The 20,957-nt window shown below is 35.4% G+C and overlaps 1 protein-coding gene across 7 annotated transcripts in view; it reads left to right on the plus strand.

The window, feature by feature from the left end:
- DACH2 (dachshund family transcription factor 2) overlaps positions 1-20,957 on the plus strand; it is a 471,032-nt gene that overhangs the window by 182,700 nt on the left and 267,375 nt on the right. The gene's annotated exons all lie outside the window — the stretch shown is intronic.

Here is a 20,957-nt window from a genome sequence, read left to right on the forward strand (position 1 = left end):
TAAAGTGGAAGCTTAGATTATTGATTTTAGATCTTTACTTTTTCTTTTTCTTTCTTTTTTTTTTTTGAGGAAGATTAGCCCTGAGCTAACTGCTGCCAAACCTCCTCTTGTCGCTGAGGAAGACTGACCCTGAGCTAACATCCATGCCCATCTTCCTCTACTTTATATGTGGGATGTCTACCACAGCATGGCTTGACAAGTGGTGCCATGTCTGCACCCGGGATCCAAACCAGCCAACCCCAGGCTGCCAAAGCAGAATGTGCGAACTTAACCGCTGCGTTACTGGGCCGGCCCCTACTTTTTCTTGAAGTATGCGTTCAGTGCTTTAAATTTCCCTCTGAACGCTGCATTCATTCCATCCCACACATTTGGATAAGTTGTATTTTCATTTTCATTTAGTTCAAAATATTTTTTAATTTCTCTGGGGAGTTCTTCTTTAACATATGTGTTATATGGAAGTTTGTTGTTTAATTTCCAAGTATTTTGGAATTTTCCAGCTATCTTTCTGTTTCCAATTTCTACTTTAAATCCGTTATGGTCTAAGAGCTGACATTGTATGATTTCTCTTCTTTTAAATTTGTTAAGGTATTTTATGACCCCAAATGTGGTCCATCTTGGTGAATGTTCCATGTGAGCTTGAGAATAATGTGTATTCTGCTTTTGTTGGATGAAGTAGTCTATAGATGTCAATTACATCCAGTTGATTGATGGTGCTGTTGAGTTCAACTATGTCTTTACTGATTTTCTGCCTGCTGGATCTGTCCATTTCTCACAGAGGGGTGTTGAAGTCTACAACTATAATAGTGGATTCATTTATTTTTCCTTGCAGTTCTATCAGTTTTTGCCTCACATATCTTGAATACTCTATTTTTAGATGCATACACATTAAAGATAGTTACGTCTTATGGATATTTGGCCGTTTTATCATTTGTAATGGCCCTCTTTTTTTTTTTTTTTAAAGATTGGCACCTGGGCTAACGACTGTTGCCAATCTTTTTTTTTTTCTGCTTTCTCTCTCCAACCCCCCACCCCCCCGTACATAGTTGTATATCTTAGTTGCAGGTCCTTCTAGTTGTGGGATGTGGGACGCTGCCTCAACGTGGCCTGACGAGCGGTGCCATGTCCGCGCCCAGGATCCGAACCCTGGGCCACCGCAGCGGAGCACGCGAAGTTAACCACTCGGCCACGGAGCCGGCCCCAGTGGCCCTCTTTATCCCTAATAATTTTCCTTGCTCTGCAGTCTTCTCTGTCTGAAATCAATACAGCTATGCCAAATTCCTTCTGAGTAGTGTTAGTATGGTATATCTTTCTCCTCCATTTGCTTGTAATCTACATACATCTTTATATTTAAAGTGGATTTCTTGTGGACAACATATAGTTGGGTCTTTTTCTTTGATCCACCCTGACAATGCCTGTCTTTTGTTATATTTTAGACCACTGACATTAATGTGATTATTGATATAGTTGGATTAATGTCTACCATATTTGTTACTGTTTTCTGTTTGTTGTTCTTGTTATTTCTGTTTTTGTCTTCCACTCTTCTGCCTTCTCTGGTTTTATTTGAGCATTTTATATTATCCTATTTTCTCTCTTTTCTTAGCTTATCCATTATACTTAATTTTTAAAAAATTTTTTTAGGGATTGACACAGTGTATGCAATATACGTTTAAAACTAACCCAGGGGCCGGCCCGGTGGCCGAGTGGTTAAGTTCACGCGCTGCACTTCAGTGGCCCAGGGTTTTGCTGGTTCGGATCCTGGGCTCGGACATGGCACTGCTCATCAGGCCATGCTGAAGTGGCATCCCACATAGCAAAACCAAAGGCACTCACAACTAGAATATACAACTACGTACTGGGGGGCTTTGGGGAGAAGAAGAAGGGAAAAAATAAAAAACTAACCTAAGGCTACTTTCAAATAGCATTATACAACTTCCCAGGTAGGATAACTATGTTATAATAACAAAATATTTCTAATTCCTCCCTCATGTCCCTGTACCATTGCTGTCATTCATTTCACTTATACAAAAGCTATAATCATTGAATGCATTGTTATAATTTTGAACAAACTATTATCTGTTATATAAGTTAAGAATGAGAAAAGTTAAAGTTTTTATTTTACCTTCACTTATTCCTTTTCAAATGCTCAGTACTTTATGTAGTCTTGAATTTCTGACCTACGTCATTTTCCTTCTCTCTGATAACTTATTTTAATCACTTTTTTTTTGCAAGGCAGTTCTACTGGCAACAAATCTCCTCAATTTTTGTTTGTCTGGGAAAGCCTATTTCTCCTTCACTTTTGAAGGATAATTTCACAGAATACAGAATTTTAAGTTGGTGGTTTGGAAAAAATTTCAACACTTTAGATGTTTCTCTCAACTCTCTTCTTGCTTGGCTTCTGAAGAGAAGTCAGATGTAACTCTTATCTTTGCTCTTCTATAGGCAAGGGTTTTTTAAAAATATGACTTCTATCACGATTTTTTCTTTATCTTTGACTTTCTGCAGTTTGAACATGATATGCCTAGGTATAGTCAAATATAGTTATGATGGCACTGTCTTCTGCCTCCCTCCACCTATGGAACAGAATATGAGAGTGAGGGTTTAAGAGTTGCCTCAATAATTTAGTCAGAATGCAGCCTTAAGCAGATGGCAAAAGGAGGGTATAGGAAAGATGAGTCATCTCAGAAGCCTGTGGTACTCAAGAAATTCTGGATCCGGAGGACATAGAGCCGTTCCGTGAGTAACAGTAATAGTAAGGACCAGAGTACTACATGGCATGTTATCTCAGCCAGATTGAGAGAAGGGATCATGAGCCAGGGCCTTTTAGAGAACAACTGTGCTTAGCTCTGAGTGATTGAGTGCAGCGAGGCATTCAGGGGCAAGGTCGCCCACATGCAAGAATCTCACCAATCAATTTAGCTTGCACTGTTGTGTAAATTTAAATGTAGTGTGTACCTAAATACAACCTACTAAATTTAAGTTTATTTACTAATTAAAAAAATTATTGATCACATGTGCTAAGTTTTGTTCTAGGCACAGAAATATAATAATGAACAAAACAAAATGACAGATTATAGTTAAGGGAGATAGATGATAAACAAGTAAACAAATAAATTATAAGTCATATGAGATAAATGCTATGGGGAAAAAAGTCAGGGAAACAAATGAAAATGACTTTAGGATGTTCTTTCAAATATCAGCGAGTACAAAACTTTCACTCTTCTCTCACCAGACTAGGCCTTAAAATCTTGGCTTCAGGACCTTTGCACTTTCTCCACTTTCTGCCTAAAATGTTCTCACCCAATATTTAGGGTGCATGCCCACTCATTTTATTCATGCTCAAATGCTACCCTATCAGAAAAGCATTCCCTGACCACTCTCATGCGCATTGCTCTTTTTACCCTCTTGAGGTCTAAACTTATAAAAGAATCATCCAATCTCTTCCTACTTTTAGAAATATATAATAGTTTATGCTCTTTTTTGCATCATATTTTATGTAATAAAGTTTTCTTTGAAAAGCTAAATATTGGAAAAAGCTCCAGGTCAAAAAATATGCTTCAAGTTGGCATTCATAATAGGAATTGTATGTCTTTAACTAGGACTATATTAAGACCCTGTTAGTAATGTGGAAGGATAACACACAATCTGGAAATAAAGCTGCTCATCCAGTGTCAGGAGGTGATAGAACGTGATTAATGAAAGAGAGAATGGACTGAAGAAATATAGCGACAGAGGACACTTGTTTTGGTTGTGGCCTGTTTTTTGATTCAAGTTAAAGAATATGGTTTTATTCCTAAGGGGAAACTAATACTAGGTCATCTTAGGACTTCTGATAGTGACAATGTGGTCATGAAATAATACGGTATTTCAATTTTCAGTGAATATTCAGTTTGTGTAAATAGGAGATATTTATAATGGGTTTTGGAAGTTGATTTCATGTTCAAGTCTGTACCAAAGAATTTATAACAGAAAGAGCTAGATATAGTATAATTGGAAAAAATTATAAAGATTTCTTTGAAGATAAAGGGTTAAGCATGTCAGGCAAAATTTACCATACAGAAGCATTACTTATGGTGTAAGGGCTTAAGGTATTTTAAAGTAAAATGAATAAGAAGGATACTTTTAATCATAAATAATTGATTACAAATCATGTAACATTCCAAAATTTAACTTTTCACCTCAAACATGAAAATATCATGCTATTTTGTTCTTCAGTTGTTTTATAACACATTTTACTCGTGTAAAACTGGTTTTCATTTGAAGCTTAAGTTGTAGATTGGAAGAGATATTTATAGAAGCTGTATGAACTCTTAAAGACCGTTAGAAGGCATCTGGATGCTTCCCCCCCCAAAATATAAAAGGGTTAATTATACTTTTGCAATCACTTTAATTGTTTCTTTGAAATGCTTTCCAAGAGAATCCTTTCAGTTATTTAAAAACAATCTTTGAGCACCCACTATGTACCTGGAACCATGCTGTAGGCTTCATATATTTGCTCATTTGGATTCATGAAGATCCAAATGTATTTTACTAACCTCCAAGTTTGTGTGACAAACTGACGTAGGATGCAAATATATTTTACTGACCTTTAACTTAGCAAACTTAGCTTGTAAATATTAGAGATAATTAAAATATCCTGGTTCAATCTTTGTCGTCTCTGCTTTCTTAGATAATGTGTAGTTTTACGTCGGGAATGAGAGGTCCCTAAATTTCAGTTTACCAGATCTAATGATTCGAATGGCAATAGTTTTGTAATGGAGACAGCTCTGACGTGATAGTAAGTGTATAGGCCTGGTGCTATTAAGTAGAACGCTTAGCATTCCTGTTCCCAAAGTTAACTTCCTTTAGTCAAATTCTCTCTGATAAAATAAAAATGCCATTAACAGGATCTTGACTTTCTTTTTATAGGACTACAATAAGAAGTTGTCTTTATATTATATTATTAATTTCCTCATTAGTCACTGTTTAACTACTATAGAATTGTCCAATAATTCTCAAAATGTGTTTCTACAATTGAATTGCTAGTCAAGCCTTAATTTGAAAATCAAGTTTGCTCCCCTTCAGTCTTAACAACTCAGAAACTTCTCCCTTGAGTTCATAACAAATGAAGAGCTGGTTACTTAAAAATAAAAGAGAATCAAGAGCTGAAAACCTCAGCCAGTTACCTCCTCAATAAGACATGACAAGGCTCACTGTGGTTCTTAAGGAAAGAAACTTAAGAAAAGAGATATTTTGATATTAAAAGATGTAACAATAATTTAGTCAGTGTTATCAAAGGAGAAATGTGGTCTTAAAAATAGAAAACATTTTCTACTGTTATTTCTATATAGAATACTATTTTATTACTATAAGATTACTAAATTTCAAACTGTTGTGTAAACGAGTTATAAATGCTATGTTTGAGATTTAAGTTTTCTCTGGGCTTTCTTTCATAAAGAATACTTCATGTACTCTAACCATCTGTAGAGGTGAATTCTATTACGTTAGAGCTTATTTTTATAACATGTATTTGATTATACTACAGGTCAAATCTTGTCTTTAGAAACATAACCACTACGTGCCTTAATATTGAATAAATATTATGCACTTATCACATGCAAGATACTGTACTAAGTACTTATATTCTTGGATTCTAGCATGTATAATTTGCTCTTTTAAATATACAGGTCTAAAATTTTTAGGTTATAAATTATTCATTACCAGAATGTATCTTTGTTATACAGGCAACAAAACTCATTGATCTGAAAATTTAAAATTTTTCCTGAGAACTGATAGCAAGGGAAATAACCCAGATCTGTCAGCAAGTAGAACATTAAGCAAGGAAACTTACAAGAACTAGAACAGTGACACAATTTGGAAAATTATACTCTAAATTAGTACTTTTCAACAAATTCGTATGGAAAATGAAAAAAAAAAAAAGAGATCCATGACGTTAACTAAATCCTTATTGCCTACTCTCCCACCGCAATGAGATATATGATTGTGAACATAATTGCAACATGATCTCGTTATTGTTTGCTTTGCACAAATTGGTAGAAACTGAGTGACTCTTTACAAGTCTACTTCAAAGTAGTACCCACTTTTAACTTCATGAAGAAAACTTTGAACAACAAAACTAGCCAGGTGCTTAAGGCAGGTGCTAGCTTGAAATTGAATTAAATGGTCTCACATTGTAATTATTCACATTCAGAAATCAATGAATTCCAGTGTAGTTTTTAGTAACCCTCCTCCACTTGAATGCCTCAATAATGTGTGAGGAATAATTTGTGTCATCTTTGTCATCATATACCACCCCATTCAGAATGCAAGGATTCAAGTTTTTGAGGGAAGCACGTGTTTGCATGAAGGGGTTAAGGACTCATATTTATTTAATTATTCCTTAGTGAATAAATTCTGAATGTTGTTAACATACGTGTAATGTTTCTTAAAATGGGGTCAGTGTACAACCATTAAATCCAGGGAGTATGGAATTGGGGAGAGGTTGTCTCCTTCCTACTCTCACCTCCAACGTTTGGAGGAAGAAGAATGTTATGCAAATAAAAGTGTGGGAGAAAGGGATTTTTTATTTACTTATTGCTAGAAAAGCTTAATGGTGTTTTAGAAGTGATATTACACCTCAGAAAAAGGGTAATGCATCTTTAAAAGCTAAACTACATCTTCTTTACTTTTATCAAATTCTCTATAAATCTTTCATGACAGTTTATTTAACAAAGTGTCATTGAAACTGTATAGATGATTGATGTGACCCATGTAAGATCAACATGAAATGTTTGTAAATGTCAGCAAAATGTGACCATCTAAAAGCATATAAGGATGGAGTTTCTGTGAAAGTGAAAAACAAACAGAAAAATGTTTATCTTATTCTTTGCTTTCTGGTATGCAATTACAAATTCATAGAAGGAGTATTGTATTTGATTTTCCTTGGAGTTCATGTCATCAGAGGTCTAATTTGTTTTTGAAATTTACCCTTTCAAAACTTTGGTCTCTTACTCATTGGATAAGTTTTCTTTATCACCTACGGAAAAATAATATAGGCTTAGAACTTCTTAGAAAAAAGATAATTATTTTGGAAAATATTAGCAGAACCTTGACCAAAAACTTTATGTACAAATTATAGGAGGCTATCAACAGAGGTGTGTCGTTGGAGAGTTCCCATCTATGCATGTAGACAAAAAAGTATTGTTGGTTTTCCATTTAATTGAAAATATTAATGATATAAAAACAAATGTAATAAGATAGAGAAGAAAAGAGAAGGAAAAATTACAGATTAAACTATAAAAATATAAGAAGAATGCCTCATTAGCTCACTTTGAATTCAATAGTTTCTCTATATTTCACTTCAATGTATTTTTGTATAAAACAAATATTATCCTTAGAATAGAGTACATTCCTTCCTTGGGAGTGATGTTTTGGTTGTTATATTTTTGTGTTATATTGACACAAAAGCAGAATGAATACAGCAAAATCAATGCAGATGATGAATGGGAAGTGAACAGTAGAGAATACAAAGCCGACATTTGAAAATCAGTTGGCATCATGAGATTTTTCCTATTGAAATGAGAATATTTTTGCAGGAGGGGGATTGCACATGTATTGTTCACATAATTAATACATTCTTCGCTCCTTTTTGCACAAGTGCACAATTACCATGAAGAATTGCAGAATGTCTGTTCATCATTATAAGCTGTTTTCTATCACAGTGGTTTTATATATATATGTGTGTGTGTGTGTGTGTGTGTGTGATATATTTTTCATAGCATATATTTTTAAATGGTATTTGGATGTCTTGCTCATTCTGTGGAGCTGGTAGAAAATGCTTGGTAGTGGTACAACAAAACCATGATGAACTGAAAATCAACTACTTTAAATCCTCAATTAAACAAATTTCTCTGGGGAGTTATAATTAGCTTTGAGGAGGGAATGGCAAGATAGGACAATTTAAGTATATTGGGATCAGTACACATTTCGTTTGGTGCACATTTCATTTCAATTTTATTTGCTCTCTGTATCTGTAGTATGGCACAATGCTTAGTTATGTTCAGAGTGATGACCTTAATCTATAGCAAGATCTCTGGTCGTCTGAGAAAGATCCCATTTTATTTGTAAACTTGTATTTACAAAAGTAGGAAATTGTTCTAACATATTTTGGAAAGATATTAAACCACAGGACGTTAAGCATAATTTAAATTGTCATTTTTGAGCATATTCTGATGACAAAGCTCTATGATAGACACTACCCATAAGATCCCATTCCCTGAACAATCTTGTTAATTATTGTAATTTGAGAAATATGTTAACTATCTTTCAGCCTATTATATGTTTGATTATATTTTCATGTATATGATAATATCCAAAGAATTGTACTGAACATTATAGGAGTAAATGTAGGCACAGAATAAGCTCCTGCCTGCCCTTTGATGAATCTAGTAGGAGAAGTAATTCATGTATTTAGGTATTGATTACTTACATAAAAGGTAAGAAGTGTAAATGCCTTAAGACAGGCATAGATAAAAATCGGGGATAGCGGGTAGAGAGGTCATAGAAGGATGAATAGCTTTAGGCTGCTCAGGATAGGAAAGCTTACAATGAATAAAAGTGACTGAAAGTCAAAGTCTCTTGATAAAAAATACATATCTATATTAGTAAGAAAAGAACAGAGCTGAACTCAGTATTATACTTTTGCTTGACTCTAAAATTTCTACAAATCATAATTCAAAACTAAATAATTTTTATAAACTTATATTGCTGTTCTTCTCTGTAAGAACATGGATAGATTTTCTCAGAGGTCTTTCATGTCAATATTTGATTTTTTACTCTAGTCACAATATAAAACTTGAAATACAGTGCAGCTTTAAATTAAGAGAGAGAGAGAGAGAAATAGCAAAATATTTGATAATGTCATAAAGTTCCACTAAATCAGAATCTGTAAATGGGGATTTTTGGTATACTTGGAACTTTTCTATCTTTTCAAGAAAAGAAGTAGGGACAGAGATGTGTACGGATTCCCACGTCCAAGAAAAGAGGAGAGCTACATTTGTTTCCTTTGCAAACCCTCTGTCTTGATACTGTCAGAGATACCTGCATGTTCTCAGCAGCTCAGTTTTGAAAGGAACCCATTAGGTCATGTTTAGACGTTTGGAGCACCCATGACTATAGCTTTGAAGTTGTGACATTCCTAAGTAGCAGAGTTCACATCCAGATACCACAGCTTATGACAGATACCTATAGGCTCTTTGAAGTAAGGGACACCAGATCCAATGAAATTGGCCATAACTTTGACAACCTGGAAGAGATGTATACATAGCGTTGTGGGCGATCAAGCTGATGCTTAGGTCTTTCATGGCCTGACTTGATTCCTACAGGCATTTAAAAGATGGTTTAGAGTATTTGTTACCTCAGGAAGAGTTCTCTACTTTTAATCTCAATAGAACCTTTGCTTTAATGTATTCCTTTTCAATGCTTTCTCACAATGGATGATCTAAAGAGATTTGCAGTTGGGGCTCTCTGTATAGCAGAATGCAAAAATAGGATAATGTATTTTTTTGCCTGTTTATCACTGATTTCCTAGACCATGTCCCTTGAAGATAACCATAAAGAGCTAGAGAGACTCATTTTATTTTGCCAATTTTGGGCAAGAAAGTTGGAGGGGTTCAAGACTGCGCTATGTGACTCCCCATAGCTGCACAATCTAAATGCAAATCGAACATTACAGATGAAAGTAGTAGGCTACAAGGATGAATTGTTGGATAGCAGAAGTGGGGTAGGTACTTTCCAAGGATAGACAGAAGATGGCTGGTGAGCGTTCTTCAAGCTCATACAGCTGTTGTCTTACGTTACTTTTTACATGTTGGGGGAACTGGCTTCACATACTTAATCTTGTAATTTAAAAAATGTTCTAAGGGTAAAATCATGTTTCCAGTGATGCCAAGCTCTCTTTTCTTTTTTTCTAAGTATTTTATTGTTTCTTGTTATCAGTAACCAGAAGTGATTAGAAAATTCCAATTTTGCTTTTGAATGAAAGATATGAAAGAAATGCCAGAGCAACCCTTGGTTATTGCATTCTTATTAGCGTAGCATTTTCAGTCTAGAAATGTATAGTAATTGTTGAGTGGCTATGGGTCAAGTTTACCAGTGCTTGGATGATGAAATAGAATAGAGTATAAGCAAAATGCCATGAAACGTGTAATGCCACTGATTTAAATTTTGGTGTTAGAGTATTGCTGACTATAGTAATGTTCTAAATAGTTGGGTATCATTTAGTAAACTCTCCTCTTTATTTTGCTATATTTGTGACTTTGTAAGCTATTCTCCAATTTATTCATCTTATTCTTTTCTTATAATTTCTTGATGTACCATCTACCATTTGTCCTTTTTCCATTTTTAACTGAGTATGTCTCCACTTACTTATTTAACTCCAACTCCTTGTAAGGTGTTAGGGATTCTGTTCACTTTGATGTCAGTTGAAAGCTAGTGGGCATATTCCAAATTCTTCTTTGAGCTTTTTTCTAAGGATATAAACTCATCTCATTTCCAGTGAAGACCTCTGTAGAATATCATTCTATATGCTGATTCCAAGCTTGTTACTCCCAGCAATTAATGCACTCAAACAAGGTCAGGGAGTGTATCTTCTCAGTATGTTAAAGACTTGTATTCAAAGTTCAATAAAACCCAAAATACAGTTATAATGATATTGTCTAATATGTTGGAAAGTAAAGACTTCTTTCTATATTTAGTCTATGTGGTTTAGGAAGGGAAGGGTGGGGACAAAGTGATAAGGACTAGCAATTGGAAGAAGACATACTTTAGTGTTTCCCATTTTAACTTCCAGTCTCCAGTGAGCCTCACAAAGATAACATTGTTGCTAGAGGAGACATGACAATAATTATTTTCTTATTTATTTTTATTATTATTATTATTTTTAGATTAAGGATTTTCTTATGTTGAATTTTAGGAATAACACTTCGAAGGAATTCAACCAGAAGCAGATGTTAACAAATGGCTAAAATCACTAGAAGTAGGCATGTAGTGTCTCATTGTGTTGAGCACACTTTGATATTTTTTCCTCTGTTCAGAAAGTTGGCATGCAAATCCAATAATGGTTTACATAAATAAATACATGTAGATTTTAGAAACTACTCAAATTGCTCAAATTATTTTCCCCTCTTCATCTTGGCCTGTTATAAACAAATATATGTTATTTATATATATGCACATATATGTGTATTTATGTATTCATATCCTTCCAATTCATTACTATACAATGATATAATGCAAAACTATAGCTGAAGGGACTAGAATATTCAAAGTCTATTTGTCAAAACATACTATAAAATAAAGTCAACATAATTAATATACATTAATTATTCCTTATACCAGACTGGAATCTCCTTAATCATAGGATTTATGGTTTTTTTCTTTTTTTTTTTATTGTGGTAACATTGGTTTATAGCATTATACAAATTTCAGGTGTACATCGTTATGTATTTCGATTTCTGTGTAGATTACATCTTGTTCATGAACCAAAGGTTAATTACAATCCATCACCACACACATGTGCCTAATCACCCCCTTGGCCCTCCTCCCTCCCCCTTTCCCCTCTGGTAACCACCAATCCAATCTCTGTCTCTATGTGATTGCTTGTTGTTGTTTTCATCTTCTACTTATGAATGAGATCATACAGTATTTGACTTTCTCCCTCTGACTTACTTTGCTTAGCATAATGCCCTCAAAGTCCATCCATGTTGTCATGAATGGCCAGATTTCATCATTTCTTATGACCGAGTAGTATTCCATTGTGCACATATACCACGTCTTCTTTATCCATATGTCCCTTGATGGGCACCTAGGTTGCTTCCAAGTCTTGGCTATTGTGAACAATGCTGCAATGAACTTAGGGGGGCATCTATCTTTATGCATTCGTGTTTTCATGTTCTTTGGATAAATACCCAGCAGTGGGATAGCTGCGTCATATGGTAGGTCTATTCTTAATTTTTTGAGGAATCTCCATACTGTTTTCCATAGTGACTGCACCAGTTTGCACTCCCACCACCAGTGTATGAGGGTTCCCTTCTCTCCACATCCTCTCCAACACTTATTGTTCCCTGTCTTATTAATTATAGCAATTCTGACGGGAGTGAGGTGATATCTCATTGTAGTTTTGATTTGCATTTCACTGATAGTTAATGATGTTGAACCTCTTTTCATGTGCCTGTTGGCCATCTGTATATCTTCTTTGGAGAAATGTCTGTTCAGTTCATTTGCCCATTTTTTAATTGGGTTGTCAGGTTTTTTGTTGTTGAGATGTAAGAGTTCTTTGTATATTTTGGGTATTAACCTCTTATCAGATATATGGTTTGCAAATATCTTCTCCCAATTGTTAGGTTGTCTTTACGTGTTGTTGATGGTTTCCTTTGCTGTGCAAAAGTTTTTTAATTTGATGTAGTCCCATTTGTTTACTTTTTCTATTGTTTCCCTTGCCTGATCAGAGATGGTACTTGAAAATATGCTGCTAAGACCAATGTCAAAGAGTGTACTGCCTATGATTTCTTCTAGAAGTTTAATGGTTCCAGGTCTTACACTCAAGACTAATACATTTTGAGTTAATTTTTGTGCATGGTATAAGATATTGGTCTACTTTCATTCTTTTGCATGTGGCTGTCCAGTTTTCCCAACACCATTTATTGAAGAGACTTTCCTTTCTCCATTGTATATTCTTGGCTCTGTCATTGAAAATTAGCTGTCCATAGATGTATCGGTTTATTTCTGGGATCTCAATTCTGTTCCATTGATCTTTGTGTCAGTTTTTGTGCCAGTACCATGCTGATTTGGCTACTATAGCTTTGTAGTATATTTTGAAATCAGGGAGTGTGATAGCTCCAGCTTTGTTCTTTTTTCTCAGGATTTGTTTGGCTATTCGGGGTCTTTCGTTGTTCCATCTAAATTTTAGGATTCTTTATTCTATTTCTGTGAAAAATGTTGTTGGAACTTTGATAGAGATTGCGTTGACTCTGTAGATTGCTTTAGGAAGTATGGACATTTTAACTATGTTAATTCTTCCAATCCAAGAGCACAGAGTATCTTTCCATTTCCTTTGTCTTTTTCAATGTCTTTCAACAATGTTTGACAATTTTCAGTGTACAGATCTTTCACTTCTTTGGTTAAGTTTATTCCTAGATATTTTATTTTTTTTTGTTGCAGTTGTAAATGTGATTGTATTATTAATTCCTCTTTCTGCTACTTTGTTGTTAGTGCATAAAAATGCAACTGATTTTTGTAGGTTGATTTTATATCCAGCAATTTTACTGTATTCATTTATTAGTTCTAAAAGTTTTTTAGAGGCTTCTTTAGGGTTTTCTATATATAAAATCATGTCATCTGCAAATAGTGACAGTTTCACTTCTTCCTTTCCAATTTGGATCCCTTTATTTCTTCTTCTTGACTGATTGCTCTGGCTAGGACTTCCAATACTATGTTTAATAAGAGTGGTGAAAGTGGGCATCCTTGTCTGGTTCCTGTTCTTAGAGGGATAGCTTTTAGTTTTTCTCCATTGAGAATAATATTGTCTGTGAGTTTGACATCTATGGCCTTTATTATGTTCGTCAATGATATTGGCCTGTAATTTTCTTTTTTTGTGCAATGTCCTTGTCTGGTTTTGGTATCAGGATAATGTTGACTTCATAGAATGAGGTAGAAAGCTTCCCCTCCTCTTCAATCTTTGCAAGAGTTTGTGAAGGATAGGTATTAAGTCTTCTTTAAATGTTTAGTAGAATTCGTCGGTGAAGCCGTCTAGTCCTGGACTTTTATTTTTGGGGAGGTTTTTGATTACTATTTCAATCTCCTTACTGGTAATTGGTATATTCAAATTCTCTATTTCTTCTTGATTCAGTTTTGGAAGGTTGTAGGATTCTAAAAATTTATCCATTTCTTCTAGATTATCCAATTTGTTGGCGTATAGCTTTTCATACTATTCTCTTGTAAACTTTTGTATTTCTTAGATGTCCATCGTAATTTCGCCTCTCATTTCTGATTTTATTTATTGAGCCTTCTCTCTTTTTTACTTGGTGAGTCTAGCTAAAGGTTTGTCAATTTTGTTTATCTTTTCAAAGGACTAGCTCTTGGTTTCATAGATTTTTTTTCTATTTGCTTTTCGTGTCTATCTCATCTATTTCTGCTCTGATTTTTATTATTTTCTTCCTTCTGCTGATTTTTTTCTTTCTCCAGTTCCTTTAGGTGCACTGTTAGATTGTTTATTTGTGATTTTTCTTGTTTGGTGAGATAGGCCTGAATTGCTATAAACTTCCCTCTTAGAACCACTTTTGCTGTATACCATAGATTTTGGCATGTCGTATTTTCATTTGTCTCCATGTAATTTTTGATTATCCTTGGATTTCTTCATTGACCCAATCGTTGTTCAGTAGCATTTGTTTAACCTCCACATATTTGTGCCTTTTCTTACTTTCTTTTTGTAGTTGATTTGTAGTTTCATACCTTTGTGCTCAGAAAAGATGCTTGGTATTAGTTCAATCTTCTTAAATTTATTGAGACTTGTTTTGTGGTCTAACATGTGATGAATCCTAGAGAATGTTCCATGTGCACTTGAAAAATATGTATATTCTGCGGTTTTTGGATGGAATGTTCTATACATATCTTAAGTCCATTTGGTCTCATGTGTCTTTTAAGGCCAGTGTTTCCTTATTGATCTTCTGTTTGGATGATCTATCCATTGGTGTAAGTGGAGTGTTAAAGTCCCCTACTATTATTGTGTTGCTATTTCTCCTTTTATGTCTGATAATAATTGCTTTATATATTTAGCTGCTCCTATATTGGGTGTATAGATACTTACAAGTGTTGTATCCTCTTGTTGGATTATTCCCTTTATCATTATGTAGTGCCCTTCTTTTTCTCTTGTTACAGTTTTTGTTTTAAGGTCTATTTTGTCTGATATAAGTATTGCTACCCCAGCTTTCTTTTCTTGGCCTTTTGCATGGAATATCTTTTTCCATCCCTTCACTTTCAGTTTGTGACTGTCTTTAGGTCTGAAGTGTGTCTCTTGTATGCAGCATATATATGGATCATTTTTTTTTGTCCACTTGGCAGCCCTATGCTTTTTGATTGGAGCATTTAGTCCATTGACATTTAAAGTAGTTATTGATAAATATATACTGATTGCCATTTTATTACTTTTTTCTGGGTGTTTTAGTAGTTCTCTGTTCCTTTCTTCTCTTCCTGTCTTCCCTTGTGGTTTGATGTCTTTTTTTTAGTCTTATGTTTGGGCTTCTTTCTCTTAATTCTTTGTGTATTTATTATAGGTTTCTGGTTTGTGATTACCATGAAGTTCATATATAATAATCTACGTGTATAGCAATCTATATTGAGTTGACGGTCTCTTTAGTTTGACCTCTTTCTAAAAGCTCTACTCTTTTGATCCCCTCCTCCCACATTTTATGTTTTTCATATCATATGTCACCTCTGATTTTCTGTGTGTGTATCCCTTACCTTCTTATCATGGAAATAGGTAATTTTAGTACTTATGTCTTTTGCCTTCCATATTACCTTCATAGGTAGTTGATCCGCTGCTTTACTGTATTTTTGCCTTTACCTGTGATTTTATTGCCTCTTTTGTTTTTTATAATTCTCTTATTCCTATTTGTGGTTTTCTCTTTCCAACTTAAATAAGACCCTTTAGCATTTCTTGTAAAACCTGTTTCTTGGTGATAAACTCCTCTGATTTTTGCTTGTCTGGGAAACTTTTTCTCTCTCCTTCCATTCTGAATGATAACCTTTCTGGCTAGAGTATTCTTGGCTGTAGATTTTTTTCCTTTCAGCACTTTACATATATTGTGCCACTCCCTTCTATCCTGTAAGGTTTCAGCTGAGAAGTCAGCTGATAGCCCTATGGGGTTTCCTTTGTGTGTCACTTGTTGCCTTTCTCTTATGGCTTTTAGGATTCTCTCTTTATCTTTAATTCTTGACTTGTTAATTATAATGTGTCTTGGTATGGGCCTCTTTGGGTTTATCTTGGTGGTGCACTTTACGCTTCTTGTACTTGGATGTCTGTTTCCTTCCTTAGGTTAGGAAAGTTTTCAGCTATTATTTTTTCAAATAGATTCTCTGCTCCTTTGTCTTTCCCTTCTCCTTCTGGGATACCTATAATACAATGTTAGTGTGCTTGATATTGTCCCAGAGTTCTTTTAGACTGTTCTCATTATTTTAAATTCTTTTTTCTTTTACCTGTTCAGCTTGGGTGATTTCCTCTAGTCTTTCATCCAACCCGCCAATCCATTTTTCTGTATCTTCTACTCTGCTATTGCGTCCCTCTCATCAATTTTACCTTTCCAATATTGTCTTCTTCATTTGTGATTGGTTCTTTTTTATATTTTCCAATTCTTTCTTGATGTTCTGTGTTCATCCACTCTTCTCCGAAAATCACTGGGCATCCTTATGATTTTTTGTTTGAAGTCTTTGTCAGGTATATTGTTTATTTCTGTTTCATTTAGTTCTTTTTCTCGGATCTTGTCCTGTTCCCTTGCTTGGGACATATTCCTTTTCCTCTTCATTTTGCCTCTTTCTCTGTACTTATATCTATGTATTAAGTAGGTCAGCTATGTCTCCTGATCTTGGAGAAGTGGCCTTATGTAAGAGATTCCTTTTGAGGTGTACTTCCCTATCATCACCATTTCCAAATGTTCCAGGAGTAACCCCTGTGTGGGCTACATGTATCTTTCTGTTATAGTAGAGTTCCTTTTGCTGCAGGTGCCCAGGGAGTCTAATCTGTCCCCTTGGCCAGTTGGTTGTAATGCTAAGCTACGTGTGCCTACTACAGACACTTCAGTCACTTCATTGCTCATTGGGTGTGGGGAGCCCCAACACAGTTGGCTGCAAGGACTAATAGCACATTCCTGTTGCAGTTTTTCTGTTATGTACGTAGGCCCCAAGCATGACTGGCTGCTAGGCTCAGGGACTTAAAATTGCTGTAGGGCTCTGGCCTGCAAGGCTGTTGTGGGCTCTCGCAGGATTGCAGCTGGGTGGGGCTGGCCCCAGGCACAGGAGCACCCAGTTATTTCAGGCTTTGGAATGGGGGGCAATCCTCTATGTGGCTGTTTGAGAAGCACAGGTCTTCTGCCACTGATAAGCCCCACAGCTCACAGGTCCACCCACACTGTCAACAGAGTCCAGGCCCATGCACACATCCTGACCTCCTGGAATGTACCCAGTTCCCCCACTGCAGAGGCCCCTCCACACTCCACCAATGCTCCACCCACTCCACCCACTTCTCAAGCACACTCTACCCTGCAGAGGCAGACCCACTTGTCTGCCTGGAGAGGATCCAGGCACCCAGTCTATGCAGGCCAAAAAGTTGCCTGAAGTCTTGCTGTTGGGTTGGGCCAGTCCCTAGGGTGGGCTGCTTGCCCTGGCTGAGTTGGATTAAATCAACACTCTAGTGGATGGGGCAGACCCTGGGCTAACAGGCCAGAGGAAGAATTCCAGTGGTGCCTACCAGCATCTGTGTCAGCATGCCTGCACTAGGTCACATTAATGGTTGCCACAGATGTCTCAGTCCCTGGAGACTCTCACCTCTCACAGAGATGCACCCATAGCCTGTCAAGTGAGTCTCTTTTCACCAAAGGACTGTGCACCTTACTTTCCAGTGATTTTAGGTTACTTCCCAAAATGGGTGAATTTGTGCATGGGCCCTCTAAAAGCTGGCTTTTTTTTCGCTTATGTCTGATAGCTTTTCTAGAGGTACTCCCCACTGTACTTAATAGCCAGCAAAGCCAGATATTATGAGATTTGTCTAAGTTGTGCTGAGTCCAAAGGATGCCTATAGTGTAACATTCCCCTGCTTAGTCCCCTGCTCCTCCAGGGAAGGCTGCATACCTTAGGATTGCTCCCGGCCAGCTCTGGAGTGCTGCAGCTTGCAAAGGTGGCTTTTTTCTCCCCAGAAAGGAATTTATGCCACTTCCACCTCAGTCAGGAATGTTCCTTGTTGCAGAGGGGCTTTTTATCCAGTTTTCAGTCCTCTCTCAGGGGTAATTATTCCAAGAATTGTTGTAACTTGGTTGTGTTCTTGATAGGAGGTAAATTCAGAGTCTGCCTATGCCATCATCTTGACACCAGCCTATTATTATTATTTTTTTGGTTGAGGAAGACTGTCACTGAGCTAACATCTGTGCCAACCTTCCTCTATTTTGTATGTGGGATGCCTGCACAGGATGGCTCAATAAGTGGGCTGTAGGTCCATTCCTGGGATCCGAACCTGCAAACCCTGGACTGCTGAAGCAGAGCATGTGAACTTAACCACTAGGCCACTGGGCCGGCCCCATGACAATAAACTTTTATGGAGTTACCTGTGGAAAATTAAACTGGATTAAATAATTGTTATTCAATAAACATTTAGTAAGTGTTTGCCACATGACTTGCATTCTACCAGGCTCTGCTAATGTGGAAATGTGTGAATATAAATATTATTTGCATGTGTGTGTGTATTTGTGTATGTTTTTGTGTAAAGTTTCCAAATTCTACTAGATCTATAGTGAGTGCTAATAAACAGCAAATATTACTAATCCAATAAATATTTGCCACACCAAATTGATTTAATTGAGATTGTTATTGCCTTATCCTCCAGCTTTGAGAAGGGGAACTTAACAATATCTTTTTCCTACCTAAACTCTGTCTCTTTCTATCCTGAAAGATGCTTTCTCAGTAAGTTAGAGATTTCATTGATATTCTACTGTGGCACTGTTAGTCTTATTTTGATTGAAACAGGGTTCTGGACAGCAAAATTGATGGTTGCTTACAGTGAGACTGTTGCAAAAAAGTGGTAGAAAGGCTTCATATTTAGGTGTGCCTGGGGCAAGAATTATGACCTTCCTTAAACTTATAATTTAGAAAATACTCTGCTTATTGTGTTTCTTTTAGCACAATATGGATTATCAATCTGTGTATTTAAGTACTTTTAATATCTATATTTTGATTGACATAGCTTTTGTCATTTTCAATGATTTTCTTGCCTAAACAACATATAATGGAGTTTCACAATGGACAGAACATTTATCTTTCTTGTTAGGTGATGCCTTTTCCAATGCAGAACTTGTACAGCCAGTCATATATCATATAATAATGTCATCAGATTCTTAAAGACAAATCTCGTGTAGCACATTTACTGCATAAGTTAATTCTTGTTACATATGAAGTATAAAGAGGAAATAAAATGAAAATACTATGTGGAAGGATGTTAGGCTTAATTTAGAATATACATTATAGGTCAAAAGACAAAAGATAATTTTGCACAGTGCTATAATTTAGTCATTAGTCTAGCCCTTTGCTATTATCTAAAATAAGGATTTCAACCAAACCAAATCATTATCTAAAAACTCAGTAAGCCTTACTAATTTGTGAGATCCAACTCTCCAAATTATTATCATTATTATTTTTACTAAACTGCAAACAGAGCTAATGTTTTTTTTCCTAATCCAATGATGCTGTTAGAATTAGAATTGAATTTATACGTTTTCTTTTACTATTGGACTAGAATAAAACTAGTATATCAAAATATTCTCTAAACTGAGTAGATATCTTGTTCAGTTCACACATGCTACCATAAAATATTTTTATACGATCCCTATTCTTAAGATATGTTTAAAAATAAACCTAGAACACTGATAACATTGTGAGTTTCACCAATTTAATATTTTATTTATACTGAATGTTTGAGAGACTTTTATTTCATCTTTACTTCTGGCTTTTAATTCGCTTGTTAATTTTAATTAAAGTTAGAATAGTGAGTAACTTAGACTAGGTTGACTCTATCTAGTAAAATGTCAGTCCTATTATTTGGATTTATGGCAGCTTTATTTATTAACAGAACTTAAATTCCCTTTGATTTGAATTCTGCTTTGCTTTTTCACCTATGAAACATTTTCCTCCCTCTATGAAGTTACCACAGCAAGCTTAAGAAATGGAGAAACATTTTCTAAGACGTCAATAAGACATCATTGATATTAGAGCTGTGTTCCTCTGGAAAATTTTTAAAAAACAAAAAGAACTTATGGGAGTTATAGTGTTTAAATTTTTTTTTTCCTGAAAGAGGGGAGAAATATGTCTTTCTTGAAGAGAGACAATTGTCAAGTATGATGCATTACTTTTCATTTAGGGAGGCATATTGGAATAAGACATTTTTAATTGTAAACAGCAGTTATAATTTAAGTAAGAACCTGTGACCTAAAGCAAAAACATGGTGGTAAATGATCATTAATTGTCCAGATATAGTAACTTTATGTTGTACATATCCCCACTATGCTGAATTATTTTAAATAAAGTATTTCGGACATTATTTAATTAGTTGAATTGTTACAATGAATAATTATTCTAAAAATCTGTCCATATAGTTTTTTTCTAACTATAATTCAACTACAGTAAGTGTCTCAATCATAATTAAAATCTATGTAGGTTTAATAGGGTGTAGAGGTGGAATATTTGAAGAAGACTTGAAACTAACACCGAATGCTGGAACATTGGGCACATTGAATATCAATTGTTTTTGCTAACATTGTTAATTGAACATGATAAGCCTTGAGAGATTCTTTTGTTCAGAACCCAACTCAAATACTTTTTCTCAGGGTTAAATTATAGCCAAGGAGAGTCACATTATACAAACACACTTAATACTTTGCTCTACAGTACTATTTACCCACATTCCAGATCGCAAAAATATTACCTCTTATAAGATTGTTTCACGTTAAATTTATAAGACAAAAGTAATACAAGCCTGTTACTATTACCTGGTGGGGGAAATCAGGATTTTGCAAATTGAAGAGGCTGATTGGAATAAAAGGCAGATGTTGTTTTCTTTTCTTTTCTTTTCTTTTTTTTTTTGAGGAAGATTAGCCCTGAGCTAACATCTGCCACCAATCCTCCTCTTTTTGCTGAGGAAGACTGGCCCTGGGCTAACATCCATGCCC

Source organism: Equus caballus, chromosome X (assembly GCF_041296265.1).
Source record: "Equus caballus isolate H_3958 breed thoroughbred chromosome X, TB-T2T, whole genome shotgun sequence".
Classification (NCBI taxonomy): Eukaryota; Metazoa; Chordata; class Mammalia; order Perissodactyla; family Equidae; genus Equus; species Equus caballus.